The following is a 23,921-nucleotide window of genomic DNA, read 5'->3' on the forward strand; positions in this document are numbered from 1 at the left end:
ACAAGAGACAAGAGCAATGTAGTATCATAGCTGTGGTGCCTGACAACTACAGAAGAACAAAGTAGTGTCATAGCTATGCAGCGCCTAACAACTACAGGAGAGTAATGTAGTATCATAGCTGCGGCACCTGACAACTACAGAAGAGCAAAGTAGTGTCATAGCTATGCGGCGCCTGACAACTACAGAAGACCTATAAAAATCATGCGGATCAGAGTTGTCTGGTCTAAAACAGAGTGCCACCAATTTTGTTAAAGAGAGAGAGAGAGAGAGAGAGAGAGAGAGAGAGAGAGAGGTTAACGGCTTAATTTTGATGAATTCTCTACTAACTTTGGTATTTACAAGAACACTTAAAGTATATCGCCTATGTTTTTCTAAAAAAGAGTTTCGGAAGATTATTTACTTGAAGTTTTAGGTTTGGAGAGTATGTCGATATAACTTGGCCAACCTTGTGGAAAGAAGTATAATATAATTATTGATTAAAGTAAGAGAGTTAAGGAATGACATAATCTCAAAGGCAAATATATATGGGATAGACAGCAGGTTGGTAAGCAACACCTTTTCATTAAATTGTTATTTCTTACTTGCTTCGATTTCGAGGACGAAATCTTTTTTTTAGGAGGGGAGATTGTAACAGCCCGCTAGAAATTCAATTGTGAAATTTCTATTGACTTTAGGAATCTCGTGAAGACTCTATAAGCCTTCACGAATCCATTAATCATATAGGTTTTAGTCTAACTACATAGTTAGTGTTATTACTCATTATAGTATCAGAAGTGTGTTTTTGATTATTGGAGATAGTTAGAAGTGTCTAAATGTATTATGGTTTGTGCCATTAGACTCGAAGGGTTATTTAAGGTCTTATGGCGCAATAACACTTTTTCATATTTTCGGACGAAATGTTTGTTCAATTTTGTGGATATTATTAGATAAAAATATTTTAAGCTAATTTCGTGGATATTATTGGGTAAAAATATCTTGAGTTGATTTTTGTAGATATTATTAGGTAAGAGAGTCCTACACTCCACTCTCACTTCGGGTAAGAGAGTTCTATACTTAACTCTCACTTCGGGTAAGAGAGTCCTACACTTAACTCTCACTTTAGTCTCATCTCTTCCATATCTCATCCATAAGTATCTCCAGCCATCACCCACGAAAATATCTTCATTTACACTTTCTATTAAAAGAATATCAAACACTCTCTCTCGGACAGCTTTTAGGAGTTATTTTTCACGCCCATTTTGAAGCTTTTGTAAATGTTTTATCATAAAGTCTCCTTCATATAAGTTGTTCCTTTTTTAGTCTAGTTTATGTGGATATCTTATTTGCTCCATTTGAAGATCATTTGGTCAGTCAAATATTATGTAAACTATAGAAAGGTCATTCTGGGAGATAAACTGGAGAATATGTTATAGTTTAGAGTTTTTGACCAAGCTAATGGATAGATATTGGTCCGAAATTTTTATGGAGTATTGTTAACATGTGTATATGATTATTGGTTGAGGATTTTGGCATGATTTAAGGTTTTGATGAAAGATTTTCTCAGATTTAGAAACTTAGAAACTGGAAGAGGAAAAACAGTTTCTGTTTTGAGAAAGTTTAACTCTTTGGTGGTCTAAACCTATTCCAATGACTTTGATAATTTTATTGGAGGATCATAAACATCTTATATACATGTTATATTATTATTTTGAAGATATTTGATGTTAGTTTCAAAGATATGAAATTTTATGCAAAGAGATATTCAAATAAGCCAAAGTGTGGATGTTTTTGGCTAAATTTATGTTTTGGTTAATTTTTAACCATGTGATCTTGAATTAGAAGCTTTTATATGTTTTAGGTCATCTTTTTAAACCATGTGATGGTTTGGTTTAAAGATCACATATTTATAAGTCATAGATCAAAAGGTTGATCAAAACAAGTTGGAAACAAAAATCAATGGAAATAGCATATGGGAATTTCGGCCCTATGGAGTTTTAATAGTTGTGATTAGTTTTAAATTCTATAAATTGATATTTGAGTTGAGGATAAAATTTACATGAAGCATGTAAATTTTGGTGACTTATGGAGTTAGTATGCAAAATCCTTAAGTTATGGGTAAAACGGTCATTTTCCTACATGTAGAGAGTAAAATAGAAATTTTGCTCTTTAAGTTAGTATTTTTCATATTTCAAGTTATTAGTGATTTAGTGCTAACTTTTAGAATCACTAATTACAGTTCCTCGTGATCGCGCTTGAGGTTTTATAAGAAACGCGGAGATCGAGGTAAGTTAGCTTTTAACTTACTAGCAGTCTACTGTGTATGTGTGCTAAGTAAAGGAACTACAGTGTATGTATGTGTGTTATCATATATGTCATGCCATGCCAAGTTATCACGTAATTGTCTATTATATAGAATTTATTCTGTCATCAATTTTTATCTGTTACATAATATATTCTGTTATGTATTACTATACATTATATGTACGTCATGCTAAGTATGCCATCTATTACATGTATGTCAAGTCATGTAATATTCACTGTTGCAAGTATGTCATGTTAAATATATTGTCTATTATATGTTATGCCATGTTACGAAATGTTTCTATCTCAAGTTGATCATGTATTTCAAGTTATGTTCAAGTCACGTTATGTTACGTCAGGGCTTCAGTCCTTTCATATTCCAGTCACGTTTCATCTTGATTACTTATGTATGGGGTCACAGCAATTGTGACGCATACACTACGTGAGACACAGCAATTGTAACACGTAGAATACATGGGGCCACAACAACTGTGGAGTATGTATTTAAGCAGTTAAAGAATAAGTTTCCGTATAATACATGGGGCCATAACAACTGTGGAGTATGCATTTACACGTAAAATACATGGGGCCACAACAACTGTAGAATATGTATTTTTCATGTTAAGTCAAGTTTGTGTAAAATACAGGGGCCACAATAACTGTGGAGTATGTATTTACACGTAGAATACATGGGGCCACAACAACTGTGGAGTATGTATTTTTCATGTTAAGTCAAGTTTCAAAACAAGTTCATGATAAGTCAAGTTTCAGATCAAGTTCATGTCAAGTCAAGTTCAGTTCATGTTTCAATTTAAGTTATGTCAATTATGCTATGTTGTATGCCAAGTTATGCTTTAATTACTTATGAATTTGATTATGCTTTTATGCTTTTACTGTCATCCGTGCATCATTAGCCTGTGTGGAAGTTTTTTGTTAACTTGCTGAGATTTGTAATCAAATCTCACTGTGGTAGTCCCAACTATCATTCCCCCCAAATGGTAGATCTTGTTACAGGACCTGAAGGAGAATCAGGAGCTGACCAACTAGACACAGTTGACTGAGCGACGATGCGACGTCAATGCTAATATAGTAGTTAACGTAAATTACTACTTGTACGATGGAGTTGAATCTCCAGTACTTTTTGGATCATAATCATTTTGAATTAGTGTTATGATCTTAGTTGTTCAATGGGTCTTTATATATCAAGTATGTTTTAAGCATTTGAGATATTTTCAATTTGATGCATAGTATTGCTAAAGAAATAATTTATCCGCTGCGAATATTGTATAATGTTAGATGCATGTTAGGAACATTGCATCTTATATGTCATGAACGGAGGCAGGTAACCTTGTGTTGCATGTCTCGACGCTTCAAATGTCCGTCCAATCCCAAACGGAAATTGGGAGCTTCACAGATATACATGAGACTGGTGACCTTGAGAACTTGCTTGTTAGTGTTACAAAGAGAAAGGCAGTACACAAGCTATCAGCGAGGAAGAAAGGGAAGACCAATTTGGTGTTGGTAGATGAGGATTTAATTGAAATGGTAGAGGCTGGAAACCAGCCCTGCTAATCCAAATGAGTCTACTTAGTTGGAGCTGTCGAGGGCTTGAGAACCCTTGAACAATTAGGGTCATTAACATGTTGATTAAGGACAAGTGCCCAAATATGGTTTTCTTAATGGAAACCAAATGCAATAAAAAGAAGATGGAGGCAATAAGAGTGAAACTAAAGTTTGAAGGATGTTTAATAGTGGAGAGTCAATTAAGGAAGTAATGGTGGACTTGCTTTATTATGGAACCCGGAATTTGATGTGTAGGTACATAATTTTACAAGATGCCATATTAGTGTTGTGGTGAAGGAAAAAAGAAGTCAACAACAATGGATGATGAGATGATTTTATGGCCATCCTGAAACCTCAAAAAGAGATAGCAGTTGGAATTTATTGAAGGCAATCAAAGAAGCTACTTCCATTCCATGGATATGCATAGGAGATTTTAATGAAATAACATGTCAAAGTGAAAAAATGGGAGCTGCCTTAAGGCCTTACAAGCAAATGGAGAATTTTCGTGAGGTAATTAATCACTACTCTCTACATGAATTAGTCACAAAAGGTCCACAATTTACCTGGTCTAATAACGGGCCAGATTTACAATTCACAAAGGAAAAGCTTGATAGAGCTATGGCCACACCAGAATGGATGTCTATTTTCCCAAGCACCTTTTGTTATGTACTTCTAGCACTAAAGTCAGACCACTCTCCTGTTTATCAAACAGATTGCAGACTTGCAAAGTACTGGTATTGGAGATCATATCAGTGATATGCAACAACACAACACGGAACGGCATGGCACAACACAACACTATTCAGAACAAAACAAAATAGAATGAAATAGAACGAAATAGAACAAACTATAATAAATTCAAATGAAAGCTTTAAAATTTTATGGCATTGCACCTACGGGACATGTGATTTTTCCCAAAGCCAAACCTCTTTGATACCATCTGTGACTTGCCATAGCCTTTGGTGGCAACATGAGGTATTTATCAGAGCACTGTAGGCAGGAATCATAGGCAGAACTCTACCACCATCCCTACAGTTCCTGGACGGAGAGCCACATTTCGCCACTGCTCACACGTGAGAGTTCTCAAGAATCATCAGATAGGATTCTACCACCATCTCTACTTACCACCATCCCTGACTTTGCTCTGATACCACCTGTGGCACCCCTGACTCCCGCATGTGATTTAACGAGAATCATCACACCGAGATGATAACAACACGGCTCACGCACCCCAATCGACAAGTGCTTAGTGTGTGAACATGCAATTAAGTGTACAGTAATAATCGTTGCGGAGAAATAAAATAGTCAACTAAACACCATAATCTTAAAAACAGAACCACGACAGTAAAATATCCTTAAAAAAGTTACACAGTTATCCAGCAAAATAAAGTAAAAAGCCCAAACTACATAACCAAAAAGGAGAAACAAATCCCATGATCAACAAGCGACCACAAGTCACTCCTTCGGCGGAGCCGATCCCTCAAGCTCAACGTCATCCTCTACATCAAAATTTACGATTCCATAAAACGGAACTGTGGGGTTGGAATACTACAATGGGATTATAAATCTCAGTAAGTAATCAACCAAACAATCCAAGAGATAAAAACATGTTAATGTAACTAACGTCTATGCATCCACATGATGAAACATGCAAAACAAAACCATCATTTTCCTAAAAAATGACACGTTTCCAACACACGCCAAAACCCATTTTGGCCCAAATCACATCCATTTCTTAAAAGAGAAAACCTGGAAGCCGGTCGAGCTGTTATTACTAAATAAACAGCCTTCCAATAGCGGGCCTCCAAGTTAGCTTTCTATTTTTCATATTGTAGACTTGCCTACGCCTGATTAATTCGTCACAGTATTCATCTTTCACTCCATCCCAACTCGTAACTGAGATCTCAACCCCACACTCATCCCCGACAGCAACTCAGCCAAGTGTAGGACAGAGCTCAAGGCCCCAAGCAGCCACAGACGGAGCTCGACCCCCAAAGGAAAACTCACAGCCTCTGATGTCCCCTTCCTCATCCAAACCAAAGTGAGATAAACTAAACAAGATCTATGACTGCCTTAAAGCACTATGCTTCAACAGTGATCCATAACCACTGTAAATGAAAATATTTAAATATTTATTTTCTGTTTGGTAGATGAGAAATACGAAAAGAAATGGGAGATGGTCAAATATTGAATATTCAGAAGAACGTAATTCGCATTTCTCATTTTGCTCGGCAACCAAACCTTTCTATGTCGTTGTTCACGGAGCTGTGAAGTGGGGAAAGGGAAGGGGTTTTAGTGGGGAAGGCCCGAAGGGGTACGGGTTCGTGGGTAGATGGTGGGGACGTCTTTTTCTTTTTTCAATTTTAATCAACTGTGTGTTTGTGTATTGTGCAATATCCCTACTTTCTAACTTGTCTAATGGTTATTAGCGGGTTGTTTATCTCCTATAAATAGGTGGGTTGTTCCTAAGCCCTTATGTTCTTAAAATCTCAAATTTTCTCAAAAAATGGCCTAAACATGAACATTTCTTACTCATGCACTATGGTCTCCCTTATGGACCATCCACACACCCTGACTCCCTTCGTCACACCAAGGGTAACAACTGTGCGTGTACCTTATAACAAGCGATGCCCAACTTTGCGCCCAGCGGATTCGTGACCAAGCATCCTTTAGCCCCCCACCAGCAGAGGGGTCACAGAGTCGATACGAGAGCGTTATCATCTTGTCCGATCCCGTTGTCGCCCGGTGACAACCCAATGGACGTCACTCAGTTTTATACGCTCCCGAGTTACCAGAGGAGCTCCACCAAGATAATGCCCATCTCGACTTGAGGTTGAAATACGCATGCATCCAAAAATTCTTTCTTAACACGAAAACCCAGTTTTCAATCATGACACATGGAAATGCATGAAATTAGTATATTGAATGACATGACATAACACACATCAAATAAAAATACATCGATAACAATCCTAAGTGCACAATTCACAAACCACTACAATCGTAATCTCATCCTCCAATTCGACCCAAGGTTCACATCCGACAACAATCCTAATTAACAATTCCAACATTTCATGGACCCAAAGCCCATCACAACTAATCAGACTGCAGAAACATGTTAGTGTAAAAATATATTTAAATCTTAAGAAAATTCTTTGAAAAATTACTAAAAACAACAAAAAGGAAAATCTAGAAGATCAAGTGTGTGCAAGGCCATGGGTGACGCCAAAAGTGGCGGAGTAGTGCTTTCCAATGGGCTAGTCGTGGGTCTCAAAGCTAGAAAAATGGAGGGGGAAGCTAGGGGCTTCGGGTCAAGGGGAGGAGGAAGGAGGTGGTCATGGTGACGTTGTGGTGGTGCTCGGTGGGACTGGAGGCTGGCAACGGCAGCACACGGTGGAGATCAAAGCCATGCATGAGAGAGAGCCCGAGAGAGATGGGCGTGTGTGAGGGTAGATCAAGGCTATGGGTGGCTAGGTGAGGCCGATGGTGGTTAGGGGAAGCTTGTGACAGCGGATGTGGGTGGAGGATGGGGGCCAAACAAACGGAGAGAGACTGTGGGAGAGTGAGAGGGCGTGCGGTGGCTAGGTGATACAATGGGACATAAGGGTAGCTAGGGGACGTTGCTAGTGGAAAGGGATGTTGTTGGTGGTGGTACAGTGGCCAGGGGATGGCGGACGGTGGCACTGTGTTGAAGAACCCGTGGGTTTTGGGCTGGGCTATAGAGAAATAGGGAGGCTCGCGAGGGGAGGAGACTGGCGTGGGGAAGGTCGCAGGCGTGAGGTGGTGGTTGGTGGCCCTGCCAGTGGTGCACAGTGGCTAGGCTGGAGGAGAAGAGAATCGGTGAGGGGGGTTGAGCGAGCTGAAGGAGAGGAAGGAGAGAGAGAAAGAAAGGAAATAGGGAAAAAGAGAAAGGGACTTCGGTTTTAATTCAGGCCCTTCATCTTGAGGTCTTCAATCTGATCTAACTGTGAGGATTAAAACAATTATTTAACTTAAAAACACAGCAACTTAGTAAAATAAAATAGTAAAACCAACAATAAAAATAATTTGAAATAAAGAACCAATAAATAATAAGAAATAATTAATAAGAAGAAAAAATAAATTACACAACTTAAGCAGTGATAACGATAAAATACTATAATAATAGTAATAATAATAATAACCAATTTAAAATAAAAGAACCAATAAGAATAATTAATAAAATAAATACCTAAAAACACAAGGAAATGAAGGATATCACATGTCATGTGACATATCACCATCCCAGACCTGTATTGGTCCTTTAATGTTTGTTGGATTACGTCTTTGAAGTGGTTTTTAATAACTTTTAGATGCGAATTTGAATATAGATTTATCTTCTTCTTTTTTAAAAGGAAAATGATAACATCTTCATTACAAAATCAACCAATACAAAATTTTTCTTTCACAATAAGTGATTCAATCTCCTAGGCCCCTCCTCTAACCAAACAGCTTCTACATCAGTCTTTACAGCAACTTTGGCTAGAGCATGAGCAACTCCATTACTACCTCGATAAGTAAAAGCAGTGGTCCATGAACTATGAGCAGATAACATAAACTTTATGTCTTCATTCACTTGGTCCCTCCATGAATTATCTTCAATCACAGAATTAGTAGCATCCACTACAGACTTAGCATCCCCTTAAAAAATAACCTGATGCAATCTCAGCTCCTCACACAGCCTTAAGGCTCTATTCAAAGTATAGCATTCAACAAGATAGACTGAACCAACCTTGTCTCTAGGTGCAGTTAAAGTAGCCAACACATCTCCATTACTATCCCTTATTACAATACCAATAACCATCCTCTCACTATCCTTATCAAAAGCAGTATCAAAGTTTGCTTTGAAATAAGGACTTTTTGGTTTCTTCCAACTGTGACTCGCCACTGCAGTAGCTTCCCTCTCAACACATATATGTCTCTTCCTTTGAACTAATTTGAATTCATCAACATCATCAACTGCTAACTTCATAATTGCAAATGGACTTTTAAATTTATCATAAAAAACAAAAGCATTTCACTTGATCTAGATCTTGTGAAAAACAAAAGCAACCAATTCCAACTTATCTGTTGGCAACCTAAATGACAGATCAGACCATAGCTGCACAAAGTCCATAACCCCACCTACCATTTCTTAACAAGACTCACCTCTTCAATCCAAAAATCTGAAGAAGCAGGGAAGCTCCAAAGAGCATGAACAATGGTCTCTTCCTCAGTGCAATAGATTGGACACGTGCTATTTTCAACAATCCTCCTCTGGTATAAATGGACTCTAGTAGGCAGAATACTATTGAGAGCTTTCTATGTTAACTGTACGTTTCACTTCCCCGGGACTTCCATTTGCCACATTACCTTCCATTGTTCATCCTCCCTATCCAGACTCGAGGATTCCCCATTGTTTGCCTTTTTTTACAACAAATTCACAAAGTAAGCACTCTTCACAGAATAAACTCCCTTATCAGATTTGCACCATATCAACTTATCTTCAACATGTCTAGAACTAATGGAGATATTGCAAATTCTATGAGCTTCCTCTTTATTAAAGCAACTTCTACCACCTCACTCTACCATATCCTTCTATCATCATCAATTAACTCAGCCACTCTTGCTTCAACATCCAACATGTTAATTAAAGAATGAATTGTATAGGTAAGAGGACATGGAATCCATTTATCCTTCCAAATCTATATGCTTTTCTCATTCCCCACTCTGTACACAAGCCCCTCCTTCAACAAGTCCAACATTGACCATAAACTTCTCCATATAAGAGAAGGACAGTTTCCCAACTTTGCTTCTAAAGATTGTGTCTACTTGAAATACGTTTTCTTAAAAAATTGAGCCACCAAGGAACCAGGATCCAAAGCTCTATTGAAACTCTCAAGATCCCTAAACTCCAATCCACCCTTAGACTTTACCATACCCAGCTTAGCCCAACTTTTCCAATGAATTCCTCTATATGACTTTTTATGACTCTACCAATACCGAGCCAACATGGCTTCAATCTACTTGTATAATTTTTTAGGTAGCTTAAACACACTCATAGTATAGACCTGAATGGCTTGTAAACACTCTTAATAAGGATTTCCTTACCTGCCGTTGAGATAAGAGCAGTCTTCCAACAATTGACTCTTTTCCATATCTTCTTCTTTAAACCTCTAAAAGTATTAAACTTTCACTTTCCTAGCACCGTGGGTAAGCCTAAATATTTATCATATATGTTGCATTGCACACCATCAAGTTGTTGAGAAATGAAGGCCCTAGTTGCTGCCTTTGTATTAGAACTGAAAGAAAGGGATGTCTTCTGCATATTAAGAGTCTGACCTGATGCCCTTTCATAATTAAAGAGAATATTGTTAACATTGTATCATTCTTCCATCTTTGCTATGCAAAAAATAACACAATCGTCGGCAAAAAATAGGTGACTGGTCCTCATTCCTCCCCTTGTCACTGCTACCCCTCTTATGTCTCCATTTATCTCTACTTGTTTCAATAAAGAACTAAGACTCTCAACACATATTAGGAACAAATAAAGTGATTATGGATCACCTTGCCTCAAACCCCTAAAAGGCAGAATAGTATCACCTGGACTCTTATTCACTATAACTAAGTAACTTACAGATCGAACACACTTCATAATTAAATTTTGTCCATCTCATACCAAAGCCAAGCTTCACCAGCATAGCTTCCAAAAAGTCTCATTAGACTCTATTATAAGCCTTTGACATATCCAACTTAATCACATTGTTACCCTCTCTGCCCCTTTGCCTCGATTTCATGTTATGGAGTAATTCATACGCAATCATAATGTTATTTGTAATCAACCTACCAGGAATAAAGATACTTTGATTCCAAGAAATAACCTTTTCTAAAACTTGCTTCATTCTATTAGCCAATACTTTGTAAATCAGTTTGTATAAAACATTATACAAGCTAGTTGGCCTGAAATTATGAATAGACTGAGGAGATTCTACCTTGGGAATAAGAGCAATGTTTGTGTGATTTAAAAACTGTGGCTTTACACCCTCCCTCAAAAAATTCAACACTGCTTGACCAACATCAGCCTCCCCAACAGTTTCCTAATGATCTTGGTAGAAGCTTGCACCAAAACCATCAAGCCCAGGTGATTTAAATGGTGACATTTCTTGCAAAGCTGCATCCACTTCCTCTTTTGAGAATTCCTTATCCGAACCCTTCCTCATATCTTCAATCACCTTTCTTTCAACGCCCTTTAAGCACATCTCAATACTATCTGCCGTTGGATATGAAGACTGATAAACATCTAAGAAATGGTTCCAGAATCCTCCCATGATTTCATCCTTCTCAGACAACATATTACCTTTAGCATCAACAATGTTTTTTTTTTTTTTTTTTTTAATGCAAGGGTGAGATAGCAGGATTTAGTAAATTCAAAACTCGAAGAGAGAGAAGCTCCAACTTCTCTCTAGAACACACAACAGAGCAACCAAACTGAGGGAGGCGGGAGCCTCAGCTCCTTCCTCCCTCCCTCCTCTTTTGCTTTTTTCCTATTTTCCCAAGCTTCCTACTTGGGTTGTTTATTTTTGCTGTGTGTGTAAATAAGGGTTCGTTGGCTGTGGGTATGGAGGCTTAACAGCCCGATCACCATGTACTGATCCGAGCCTTTCACCTTATAAACAACTCAACTGGACGTGGTGGTCCTGCACGATGGAGGAGGGGAGTCTTGGATTCGTTGGATTTCGAGTCTTTCACCAAACATAAACACACAGTTGGGGGAGGTGGTCTTGCACGATGGAGGTGGAGGGTCATGGCTTAGTTGGCTGATTCTGAGTCTTGCACCAAACAAAAACAAGCAGCTGGGTGTGGTGGTCCTACACGATGGAGGTGGAGGGTCTCAGAGTCGGTCTTGATGTGGTGGTGGCGCTCTCAGATGCATGCTTGAAATGCTCAAACTATGGTGGGTCCAATCTGGACGGAATGCATGGTAGCGTTCCTGCGGAAACGCTTTCAGCGGACGAGATCCCAAAACGGAGGAGGTGGATGCACACAGACGTGCATGGACGGCTCTGTGTTGGCCAAGAAGGAGTGTTTTTGGGAATGCTCTGTTTGTTGGCCAAGAAAACAGAGGTATGCATGGATGGGGTTCTGTCATGGGGTGAAGCTTCTCACGGCGTTTTCGGGGGACAGATAGGGATGGGCGTAATTATTTTGAGGCGTGGGCTGGACAACATGAAGACAGCCGATCAAGACCCACTTTCTTTTCAATGCATTTTACTGGTTATTAGTGTTTTTAGGTTGTTTGTGTACGTCGGTTTTTATTTGGTTTGTTTTGGTTTTTTCTAGTCCTTCTGTTGGTCTGTTCTAGTTTTATGTTGTTGTGTTTGGTTTTGCCGTTTGTCAATAAGGCTTAGGGGTTGCGGTTATGGGGACGTAACGGGCTACTGGTGTTCGTTGTCATGGTCGGTCTCTTAGAAAACTTGCTGACTAACAAGAACGGGGTCATGCTTCATGGCCGAGCTCTGGTTTCATCTTCAAAAACACAGACTGAGGGAGAGCTCAAACAGGTGGACAACGACGGGTCAACAAGTTATAGTCCATGGCGAAACTTCACGTGGCTTTTCTGAGCTCAAACAGGCTTTGACGGGCAGATAGTGGGGCCATGGAGGATTGAGGCGAACACGCTATCGGATTATGTGCAGGAAATGAGCCGGACAGGCAGATAGTGACAGCTGCGGCATGGGCTAGACAAACAGCCAATTGTTTGGGAAATGCCCATCATGACTGACAACTGCAGATCGTAGGCCATTAGCATGTATTTTGTTCCGTGCCTTGGAAGCGTCTTTTTTTAGTAATTTTCTCTTTATATTTTGACCGGTGATGAGCTGCTACATCGGACCCAACCTGAAGCAAGAGTTTGGTCGAGAGTGGCGGGCGATGTTACGGCTGGTGATCGTACGGCCAGCCTCCATGGTGGAGGTTGCTGTCCGTGCGTGAGCTGGGTGCTCGCACTGTTTTTCTGGGCTCGTACCGCCGATGCTTGCAGTAGGTGTGCTGTCGGGGCTCACGTCGGTGCTTGTGGTTTGTTTTGTTTTTGTTTTTGTGTATGTTGTATTGTAGTCTTTGCTCTTCAGTTATTAGTAATATAGAAATAGGCTATTGGACTTGGTGTCCATAGCAGCAGTGTCCCGTATTCCACCTCTTTGAGAGGATGGATGGGGCCTTTCCGCTTTGTTTATACAGAGCGCGCTCTTTCTCTCTCTCGCGTAGGAGAGATTTAGAAGTTAAGACAATGTCCGCCACTATGTGTGCGGGGATACTCCAGAGCAGATGCGTAGGTTGGCTTATAGTCTGGATTTTCCTGTATTGATAAGTCACATTTGTAACTTCGGTTTGTTGAATGAATTCAATGAAGTCTGTTTCCATCGAAAAAAAACAATGTTTTTTTTTTATAAAGTTCTTCTTCCTTCTATGATTTACACAAGCATGATAAAACTTAGTATTACGGTCTCCCTTTTCTAGCCAATGACGTTTAACTCTTTGTTTCAATCAGATATCCTCTTGTTCCAACAAAAATTTGAGATCACAATCTATTTGCTTCAGCTCATCCATCTTCTTTGGATCATCATCATGTTGTAGTTTATTTAAGATCTTTGTCTTTTCTCTTATAGCCAGAGTCTTGTCATTCACAAAGTTCTTACTCCATTTTTTAAAGCCCTTTCTGCATAGTTCCAACTGCTTTTGAATCCTTACCAAATCAGTCATAACCGCAGCTTCCTTATTCCACTCAACTTCTATCACTGAACCATATCCCTCCTCTGACCAGTTTGCCTCATATTTAAATTTATCCTGTCAAAAATTTCCACTCCTCCTTTCAACTTTACAAAAAACCAGAATTGGTCTGTGATCAAAACATATAGCTATTAAAGAATCCACACGATATTCAAGATAGATACTCATCCACTCAGCATTGGCCACAGCTCTGTCCAATCCCTCCTTCATGAAAGAGTCATATCCATGCTGATTACACGATGTGAATTTATCACCATTCCATCTCAAATCAAATAGATACCCTTCTTCCATAACCCCTCCAAACATCTCCATCTGTTTTTCACTCCTAGGCCTGCCACCCACTTTCCCATCATTCGCTTGTACTTCATTAAAATCTCCTAAAATACACCACCTCATATCAACAGGTTTAAAAGACTTGAGAAGGGCCCATGCATCTTTCCTCTGATTTACATCTGGATGCCTATAAAGCCCAATTAGTAGCCACATGAAGCCACGACCAGCATCATTAACTAAGACATTAATGTGTGTATGAGAATAGTTTACAAGCTCAACTTGTAAATCCTACTTCCAGAGCATCATCAACCCCCCACTCCTACCCACAACATCCACCACTAAACACTCTCCAACTTAATTCTTCTTAAAATTCCTAGCACGATTACCAAATGGTTTAGTTTCCATTAAAAACACTACATTGGGCATCTTTTCCTTCACTAATAAGCAAAGGCTTTGAACTGTTCAAGAGTTCCCAAATCCACGACAATTCTAACTTAAGATTTTCATAATTCCTAGCAAGGTTGAATATCAGCCACCGCCAATCCCATTTGTACATCATCACCTCCCTCATGAGTAGCCACACAAGCTTTCTTCACACTAACAAGAACAGACCCAGGCTCTCCAATATCATCTAAGAGTATTTTACCACCCAAAACACTGCCATGCAAAGAAGTTGACGTGCCTTGATTTCGAGCACATTTCTTCCACTTTCCACTCCCCTGCACATGAGACATCTTCTTCAAAGTTTCTGTTTCAGGTAAGTTTTCTAAGCCCTTTAAGCATTTTGGTAGGTTCTCCTTAAGGGTATCCTTCGACAAAATTTAAACCCTCACTGGACCTCTTGACAGCCCCATAATCTTTAAAAGGCCTCATCTCAACACAGGGCCCATCTTGGCCCAAACTAAAAGAATCAAGAACCCTCATACTCTCCCCTTCCTCCTTATTTAAAAAGAAAGGATTTTGAAATTTTGATCCCGGAGATTGAGCTAATCACTACAAAAAAAGGCTAAATTGGCAACGTTGGTTATATGCCGGCAACTATCCCAAAAAACGCCGCTACTTAATTCGATGTGTTTTTCTAACGGCATAACCGTTCGCCGGTACTGGAGGGTCGCTATTTTCATTGTTTCGGCGTTTGCGCAAACACCAGTATTTGTAAATCCCATTAGTGGCGTTTGTATCAATTTAGCGTCATTTTTTGAAACGCCACCACAATACCCACATTAACAGCGTTTCTGGAAACGCCGCCAATTTATCGTTGCCATCCCTAGCATATACTAGCGGCGTTACCTTAAACGCCGCTGCTACTACATTACCGACGCAGCATGCAACTTTGGTGGCATTTATTTAAATGCCACTAATAGTACATTAGCGGCGGCACATTGAATTTGTTAACAGCGTTTATATGACTGCCACCACTTTTTAAAATAGTAGCGTTACGATAAATGCCGCTACTAGTAATTTGGCGAATTTATTAACGGCATTTATTTAAACGCCGCCCTATTACGTTGCCAACGCATCATATAAATTACTGGCATTTATTTAAATGCCACTAATAGTACATTGGCGGTGGCACATTAAATTTGTTAACGGCGTTTATATGATCACCACCACTTTTTTAAAATAGCAGCGTTACGATAAATGCCGCTACTAGTAATTTGGCAAATTTATTAACGGCATTTATTTAAACGCCGCCCCATTACGTTGCCAATGCATCATATAAATTAGTGGCATTTATTTAAATGTCACTAATAGTACATTGGCAGCATATTGAATTTATTAACGACGTTTATCTAAACGCCACCATGAAGTTTTTAAACGCTGCCACTAATTCATTGCCGACATATTTTTTAAATTAACGACATCAATATAAACGCCATTACGAATACGTTACAGCCGCATTGCATTAATTAACGGTATTTAAAAATTAGTACAATGTGCACATTGCTTTTTTTTTTTTTTTTGTAAAAGGTATATTAGATTTTATGCCATATCCACAATTCAAACAGCCACACGTGAAAGATCATAAAGTAATTTCAATATTCATAAAACTAATGAAAGGAGTCAAAATCCTTAGACCACATTGCATCGACCTAAGAATAGAATTTCAAACACGATAATGAACTAGATTCTCTCTCCATTACTCTACTGTTGACGAACTTCAACTTTCTTTTTCTGCCAAAGGCGATCAAGCCCACTGTCAACATCTCCCTGAGCTCGAACAAATCCACAGAGAACAAAGGTGGAGAAATGGCCATTGTACACGCCATTCTCATCCAAATGCCCGACGTTGATCTGAACGGAAGCATGGTCCTTTGAAGTAATCAACCTGTTTGTAAATATGCATTTCCTAGGAATGTAAAGCTCGGTAATAAGCCCCTCTTCATTCTACATCTTGGCTTCTGTGTAAACTACTTCTTCAAACCCTTACCAATCTGTGCACATTGCTTAAAACACCATATTCACTAATGTTTTCAGGAAGCGCGCAGTAGACCTCCATCTGCATAATGTCAAAAAAGTTATGGGTAGTTCTTACAGCTTGGAAACCATATGCTATTAGATCACTATATTTTGTAATCACAGAAATGATACCACCCTTTTCAGCTTCAAGTCTGCACAGATATGCCAACCATGCACCAGCCTTATATGGAGCCACCACATATTTGTAATATATCCCAGATCTAAGAACCTGAAAAGTCACTACGGAGACATTTGTTAGCAGTGAATCTAGGTCCAAACGGGAAAAAAAAAATATATCTTTTAAAAAAAAAAAAGTGTTGATGGAAATGAACTCGCTATCTAGAACTAGATCAAGATGCATAGACTAATAGAAATATGGCAACCTGGTACCTGTATCACTTGATGTGCCATGGATGGAGTAATACTCATTGCTCTCTGTAAGTTAAAACGGTTAAATTTTTAAAAAATGTTCCATAGCTTTTGAAATAGAGAAAGCATACACAGAAACAATGCCATGAGAATAACAAAGAAGATTTTTTATGCTTATATGCAGAAACACATGGCCCAACTGCAGCAAGACATGGCCCTCGGTTTGGAGAATAATGCTCTGTTCTTCTTGCTTAAAACAGAGGCTGGTTCGGTACTTATATGCAGGTGGTTGCTGGTTCTTGAATTGGCATCTCTGTGGCTTCCGATGCATCTTTCCAAGTGCGGAAGGTGGTGGCGTTGGTTGGAGGGACTTCCGTTGTGCAGGAGAGGACTCGGCTACATTGGGCTGCATCTCCTTGGTTGACGGCGTGTGTGTGGTGATGGTAAAATTGTTGGTTGATACTCTGAAGCCCTAGAAGCAAAAAGAAGGAATAAGATGTACTTATAAGCTGGAAAGAGGAACGTCTGCAGTGTGTAAGCCGTGGGAGGAACGTTTAGGGCGCCAACTTAGTTTTTGTTTTGACCATATTTTGAGGGAAATTATATGTGTGGGTATGTACGAATATTTGAGGTGGGCTGAAGGCGCCAACTTATAATATTATGCTTGCTTATTACTCTTTGATCTAAATATTCCAATCTTATGTATAATTGAAATGTTAATATAATATTTTTTATAAATTATATTATATAATATATATAATTATGTTATATAAAAGATAATGTTATTATAATTTTATGTTAATATAAAAAATATATATAAGACAATTATTAATTTATTATAATCTTAAACATGAATATTTATTTAATCATATGCTTTAAATATAACATATATATTAATAACATTTTATCGTTTAATAAATTTTCAATATATTCTTCTTGATAATTATATTAGTTACTAATGTATATTAATTAGTATATAATGTATATTAATTACAATTTATACTTTATGGCCTTATACTAACAATCTAATACCATTATAAGTAATATACTTTATGCTTATATTAGACATTCTGCTTGAGTTCGCTCGAGCGAAAGTCGAGCATTCCAATCTGCCTAAGTTAGCTCGAGCGCAGTGTTGAACGTTCAACTCTGTCTGAGTTCGCTCGAGTGCAGTGTCGAGCGAGTGTCGAGCGTTCAACTCTGTCTGAGTTCGCTCGAGCGCCATGTCGAGCGAGGGTCGAGCATTCAATTCTGTTTGAGTTCGCTCGAGCGCCCTGTTGAGCGAGGGTCGAGCGAAAACATCTCATGTGGTTTTAGAAATCTCATGCTGTTAATGTGCATCCATCCAGAACTCGAAGCAATTACTACACATTTGCATCCAATTCTTTGCCACATATAAAAAATCGATACAAAAAGCCATATTCTTTGTAGTGCTAATACTATATCACTATGATACTATTAATTATAGTGATATAGTAATACTAAACTATTAATGATATAAACATACTACCAACACAAACTTTTCAACACGATACTATAATGCCAATCAAATTGTGGCAGCCTAGCCAGAGTACAAGGCTAACGCTTGTAGATCGAATGATCAAGAAATTTCTTAAGATCTTCGACAGCAAATATAATATATATATTAATAACATTTTATTGCTTAATTAATAAATTCTCAATATATTCATTTTAATGACTATATTAGTACATTAGTAATACTAATATACATTAGTATATAATGTATATTAATTACAATTTATACTTTATGGTCTTATACTAATACGTACTCTAATACTATTAGTAATATAATTTAAGTCTATATATAAATTATTATATAAATCACTATACTAATACTATATCACTTATGAAAATGCTTGTACAAGGCTAATGCTTGAAAATCGAATGATTAAGAAATTGCTTAAGATCTTCGACAACAAATATATAGAACTTGATCACTAGACCTTAAAGAAACTCTTAACTCCTAGTTTTAAATAATAAAATGTAGTTCGATTGAAACAGACCTTGAAACAACTTGACCACTAAACCTTAATATATGAAATATAATTCACTCAAATTTACTAGAACCATTTATTTGTCTAAAACTAAATTAAGCCAATAACTAATGACAGGAAATAAATCCTTATAATAAAGTCAACTAAGCTCTACTTATAGAAAATAAAGAGATTCTTAAATAGATTTAACATTCCATAGTTAATTATCTCACGCATACTTAAATCTTCAAGGATCTGCACCCATAAACGTCACATTCCAATGATCAAAGTATTTTCTCAATAATTATTTATAGCCATGTCGGGTATTTAATTTATTGCATGTATTATTATTATTTTTTTCCACCACTAGCGCTGGAATATCTTGCCGTTTGATCTTCCCCATAATTAACATGGCTAGGGTTGCCGCCACACGTACAATTCTCTCGTGCATTACGTTCTGACAGAGCAACGGCTCAACAGAGCGTCCCTTCACATCGCCCGGCCTGATCACATCTTATCCTCCACAGAACAACATCCCCACACGGAAACCCGCTCAAACCAAGTGCAATTTCTCTGTCACAGTGTCCATCGATTGATAGAAGACAGGCTCTGTTTTGTAGGCTCAAAACAGAGCACTCCATATTAGTAATATCGAAAGCCACGGTACACGGTAATACAAAGGCTGTAGCAGAGGGCGCCATATACGTACAGGTCAGTACCAAATTTAGTCCCATTTTATTTAGAAGTTGATGGTTTCTCAACACAGTTGATGGTTTCCCATTTTATTTACAAGTTCCCTAGCTACAAACTATTATCACTGATATAGTTATTTAAGTATGTTTGGTAGATTTTCTTTTGTTTGGTTTCCATGAAAACAGAGGAATAGAATGAGTAAGAGCTAATGGTTGTCGGGGCGGCCTGTCTTCCTGTGTTAATGCTAATGGTTTAATCTTTAATGGCTTTTTTTTAGCTTTGGCGATTAGATCAAGGACGTAGCACAATTGGGCACAAAGCAATAATGTCTATATTCTAAGTTTTAGATTTTCGTATTTGTTTCATGAATCTGCTTTCTTTGGGACATGAGTTGTTGTCTTTGTTGTGTAGTTGTAAAAAATGTCTGATTTCTGGAGATGGGGGGTTCCACAAGGCACTTTGTAAAATGGGACTTATTTCATTGCTAATGGTAATAACAGAGTTTACATACAGACACTGCTCCAGTGCCAACCATAAGATTAACCATCTTATAAGGTTATTTATGTGAGGGTTTGGGGAGCAGAGGAGAGAAAGCATCTTACTGGGATTACATTCTCTACTGTATTAGTTACTGATACACAATGTCACAAATATATACAACTTTTTACACAATTTTTTAATAAAATGTTGATTTTTTTTTTAAATTTATTCGAATTTCAACATGAATAACATTTGCTCATGTTGGAATTGTAAAGATGAAAGTTTGTCACTTTAATGAGATTTATAGATTTAACATCATTTGCAATACCATAGATATAAAACGCCCACCACCAAGTGCAATTTCATATGAGTGAATAAGAGCTTCCTCTATTAATTTCTGCTTATGTGATAAGCCCACCATGCCTTGATTAATTAGAGACTCCAAATCCAAAGAAAGCAACTGAAAAATCCAAAGAAATTATGTTTATAATATTCTTGTCTTAATACAGTAGAACATTAATACATGTTGAGGGAGAAATCTTTGTCTCTCAAATTGTTAACTTTTGGTGCTTGTTAATTTGTTTGTTGTCGGCTCCATGTAGTACACCTTACTTCTAGAAGGAAATTATTATAGGCCTTTAAACCATCACCATCGTTTAATTAAACCATCTCCCAATCCGTATCTCAACATGTATTATAATTTATTCTATTTATAATCGAAGTTTAAAATTATTGATGATCTTGCATTTTGATTCTATTTTGTTTTCATATTTATTATATAGTTAAGCTATGGATAGAAGTTGGATGAAAAAACCTCGACATACACAAGAGTATGTCGATGGTGTCAATGACTTTTTGAAGTTTGCATGCGAGAATTGTGATACAGATTCGCCGATTTGTTGCCCATGTAGAAAATGTGGATTACATAAGATGTTCATGCCCAACATGGTATATGATCATTTGATTAGCTATGGAATTTCTCAAGGTTACACCATTTGGCATGCTCATGGGGAGAGAATAGGGGAGGCATCTTACCATGCTACTGATGCCCAAAATAATAATGAGCAAATAAATGAAGGCTCTAGTGGGATGACAACCATGTTACATGATGTTTTCCCCATGTTTGATCTTGAAATAGTGAAGGGTGGGCCTGAAATAGGTGTGGATGCTGGAGAGGCTGGAGTGCAAAATGAAAATTGACAAGGTTCTAGCGAAAGAGTTAATAAATTTTACAATATGTTGAAAGATGCTGATGAACCATTATATGAAGGGTGCACAAAACATACTAAGTTTAGTGCTATTGTACGTCTCTGGAATATGAAGTGTTTGGGTGGATTGAGTAATAGCATATTCACAGAACTACTTGAATTTGTGAATGAGTTGCTCCCACCAGGAGCATCATTTCCTAAAAATACGTACGAGGTGAAGAAGTACATGAATGAGTTAGGTCTTGGATACGAGAAGATCTTAGTATGTCCCAATGGTTGTATGTTATTTTGGAAGGACAATGAGAATCTGGAAACATGCGTGGTATGCAGAGCGTCAAAATGGAAGCAAAAAAAGTCTATGGATGATAGGTCTAGAAAAGGTAAAAGAAGTCCAGCCAAAATATTACGGTGGTTTCCGTTAAAGACAAGGTTGCAAAGGCTTTTTATGTCATCGAAGACTTCTTCACAAATGAAATGGCATGCTATAGGCCGCAGTAATGATGGGGTACTAAGGCATCTAGCAGATGCAATGGCTTGGAAGACGTTTGATTCACAACATGATGATTTTGCCTTTGACCCCCGCAATGTTAGGCTTGGTTTATCTGCAGATGGCTTTAATCCTTTTGGAAACATGAGCATTTCCTATAGTACTTGGCCGGTTATGTTGGTACCTTACAATTTACCTCCTTGGATGTGCATGAAACGATCAAGTTTCATGCTATCGTTGATTATACCGGGACCATCATCACCTTCAATGAATATAGATGTATACTTAGAGCCTCTAATATCAGAATTAAAGGAATTATGGGAGGTTGGAGCACCAACCTATGATGTTTGCTCCAAAGAGATCTTCACAATGCGGGCGGTTTTAATGTGGACGATAAATGATTTTCCTGCGTATGGTGATTTGTCTGGGTGGAGTACGAAAGGTCGTTTAGCATGTCCTTGTTGTATGGGTAACACACGATCTAGATGGCTGAAACATGGAAAAAAGTTTTCCTATATGGGGCATAGACGATTCTTGCCAAGTGATCATAGGTGGAGAATGATGGCAAAAACATTTGATGGGACACGAGAAATTGATCCTTCAACTACTATGCCAACACCTGATGAAATTTTAGAACAGTTAGATGATTTAAATTGCAATGATAGAACAGATCGTAAAAGAAAAAGAGTTGTGGGGTCGACTAATGTTAAGGAACACTCATGGAAGAAACGTAGTATTTTCTTTAGTTTGCCTTACTAGAAAGATAATTTATTACGTCATAATCTTGATGTGATGCACATAGAAAAAAATGTGGTGGATAACATTGTCGGCACACTGTTGAATATTGATACAAAATCAAATGATGGCATAAAGGCACGCCTTGACTTACAAGAGATGGGTTTGAGATCACAACTTCAACCGGTTATAACAGCTGCAGAGAAGACATATTTGCCTCCAGCTATTTTCACAATGAGTAACAAAGAGAAAGAAGGCTTGTTGAAGGTTATACAAAATGTAAAAGTACCAGACGGTTATTCTTCAAATGTTTCACGTTGTGTCAAGCTTCAACACCGTACTATAGTGGGCATGAAGAGTCATGATTGCCACATACTGATGCAACAACTCCTGCCAATTGCATTACGTGGGTCATTACCTAAGAAGGTAATAGAACCATTAATCGAGCTATCTGGATTCTTCAGGGGAATTTGTTCCAAAACATTGCGGCTTGAAGATTTGGACCGATTGGAATCTAGAATACCTTACATATTGTGCCAATTAGAAATGATATTTCTGCCATCATTTTTCACGGTTATGGTGCACTTAACCGTACATTTAGTTGCAGAATGTAAGCTTGGAGGACCTGTTCATTATCGATGGATGTATCCCGTTGAAAGGTATGCTATAGTTATTGAATTAAAAACACATAAATATCAGTTGAATGAGATTTAAAAAAAAAAATAGTAAAAGTCATCTAATGATTTATGTGGCAGGTACCTACACCGACTTAAGTTTCATGTGCGTAATAAAGCTGCACCAGAAGGTTCCATTGCTGAAGGGTATTTGTTGGAGGAATTATTGACATTTTGTTCTCGTTATTTAGAATCCGCTCAAACGGTTTTCAATAGACCGTCTAGAAACCTAGATGATTCTAAAGGGAAAGTAATTGACGTTCGACTCGATTTTACATCGTGGACCCAAGCACATCGCTATATTCTCTTCAACTCTGATGATTTCACTCCATTCCGCATGTAAGTTGCAATGCTTAATACGTACGAATCAAATTATGTTTCATTTATATTTGTGTAATTATAACATACATTTGTGATGTCGTGAACATATATAGGATGCACTTAGAAATAATACGGAATACAGTTGATGGGAATCATTTATCGAATGATGAATTACAGAAGAGGCACGAAGACCAATTTTGTAATTGGTTCCAAGACTATGTAAGGATTACACCTAAGACCAATTTTATTATGCCTCTGTAGCTTTTTTTCATCATTTTAATCAATGCTAATAATCCAACCTTTCAGGTAATGAAAATGGATGACAATGGAAGAAGTGAATTGGGCCATAAAGTCGTAATGCATTCTAAAGGTCCCATGCAAGTTGCCAAAGAATTTAAGCGATTTGTCATTAATGGCACAAAATTTCGCACTAGGAATTATGAAAATGGGAAGAAAACTCAGAATTGTGGTGTTAGTGTATGTACTGATCAAGATGGCCCTGCTTGGTATGGCCAATTAACACGCATAATTGAGGTTATGTATTATGATGGGTCCCGATATGTGTTATTCAAATGTGATTGGGCAGACTTTGCTTGGGGTA

At 37.9% G+C, this 23,921-nt stretch overlaps 1 protein-coding gene and 1 pseudogene across 1 annotated transcript in view; one reads left to right on the forward strand and one right to left on the reverse strand.

Moving 5' to 3' along the window:
* The window catches only part of LOC122297489, a 45,957-nt gene that overhangs the window by 8,381 nt on the left and 13,655 nt on the right, over positions 1-23,921 (forward strand). The gene's annotated exons all lie outside the window — the stretch shown is intronic.
* On the reverse strand, positions 15,889-16,293 carry LOC122297492 (annotated as a pseudogene).

This window comes from Carya illinoinensis, chromosome 15 (genome assembly GCF_018687715.1).
Source record: "Carya illinoinensis cultivar Pawnee chromosome 15, C.illinoinensisPawnee_v1, whole genome shotgun sequence".
NCBI classification, from domain to species: Eukaryota; Viridiplantae; Streptophyta; class Magnoliopsida; order Fagales; family Juglandaceae; genus Carya; species Carya illinoinensis.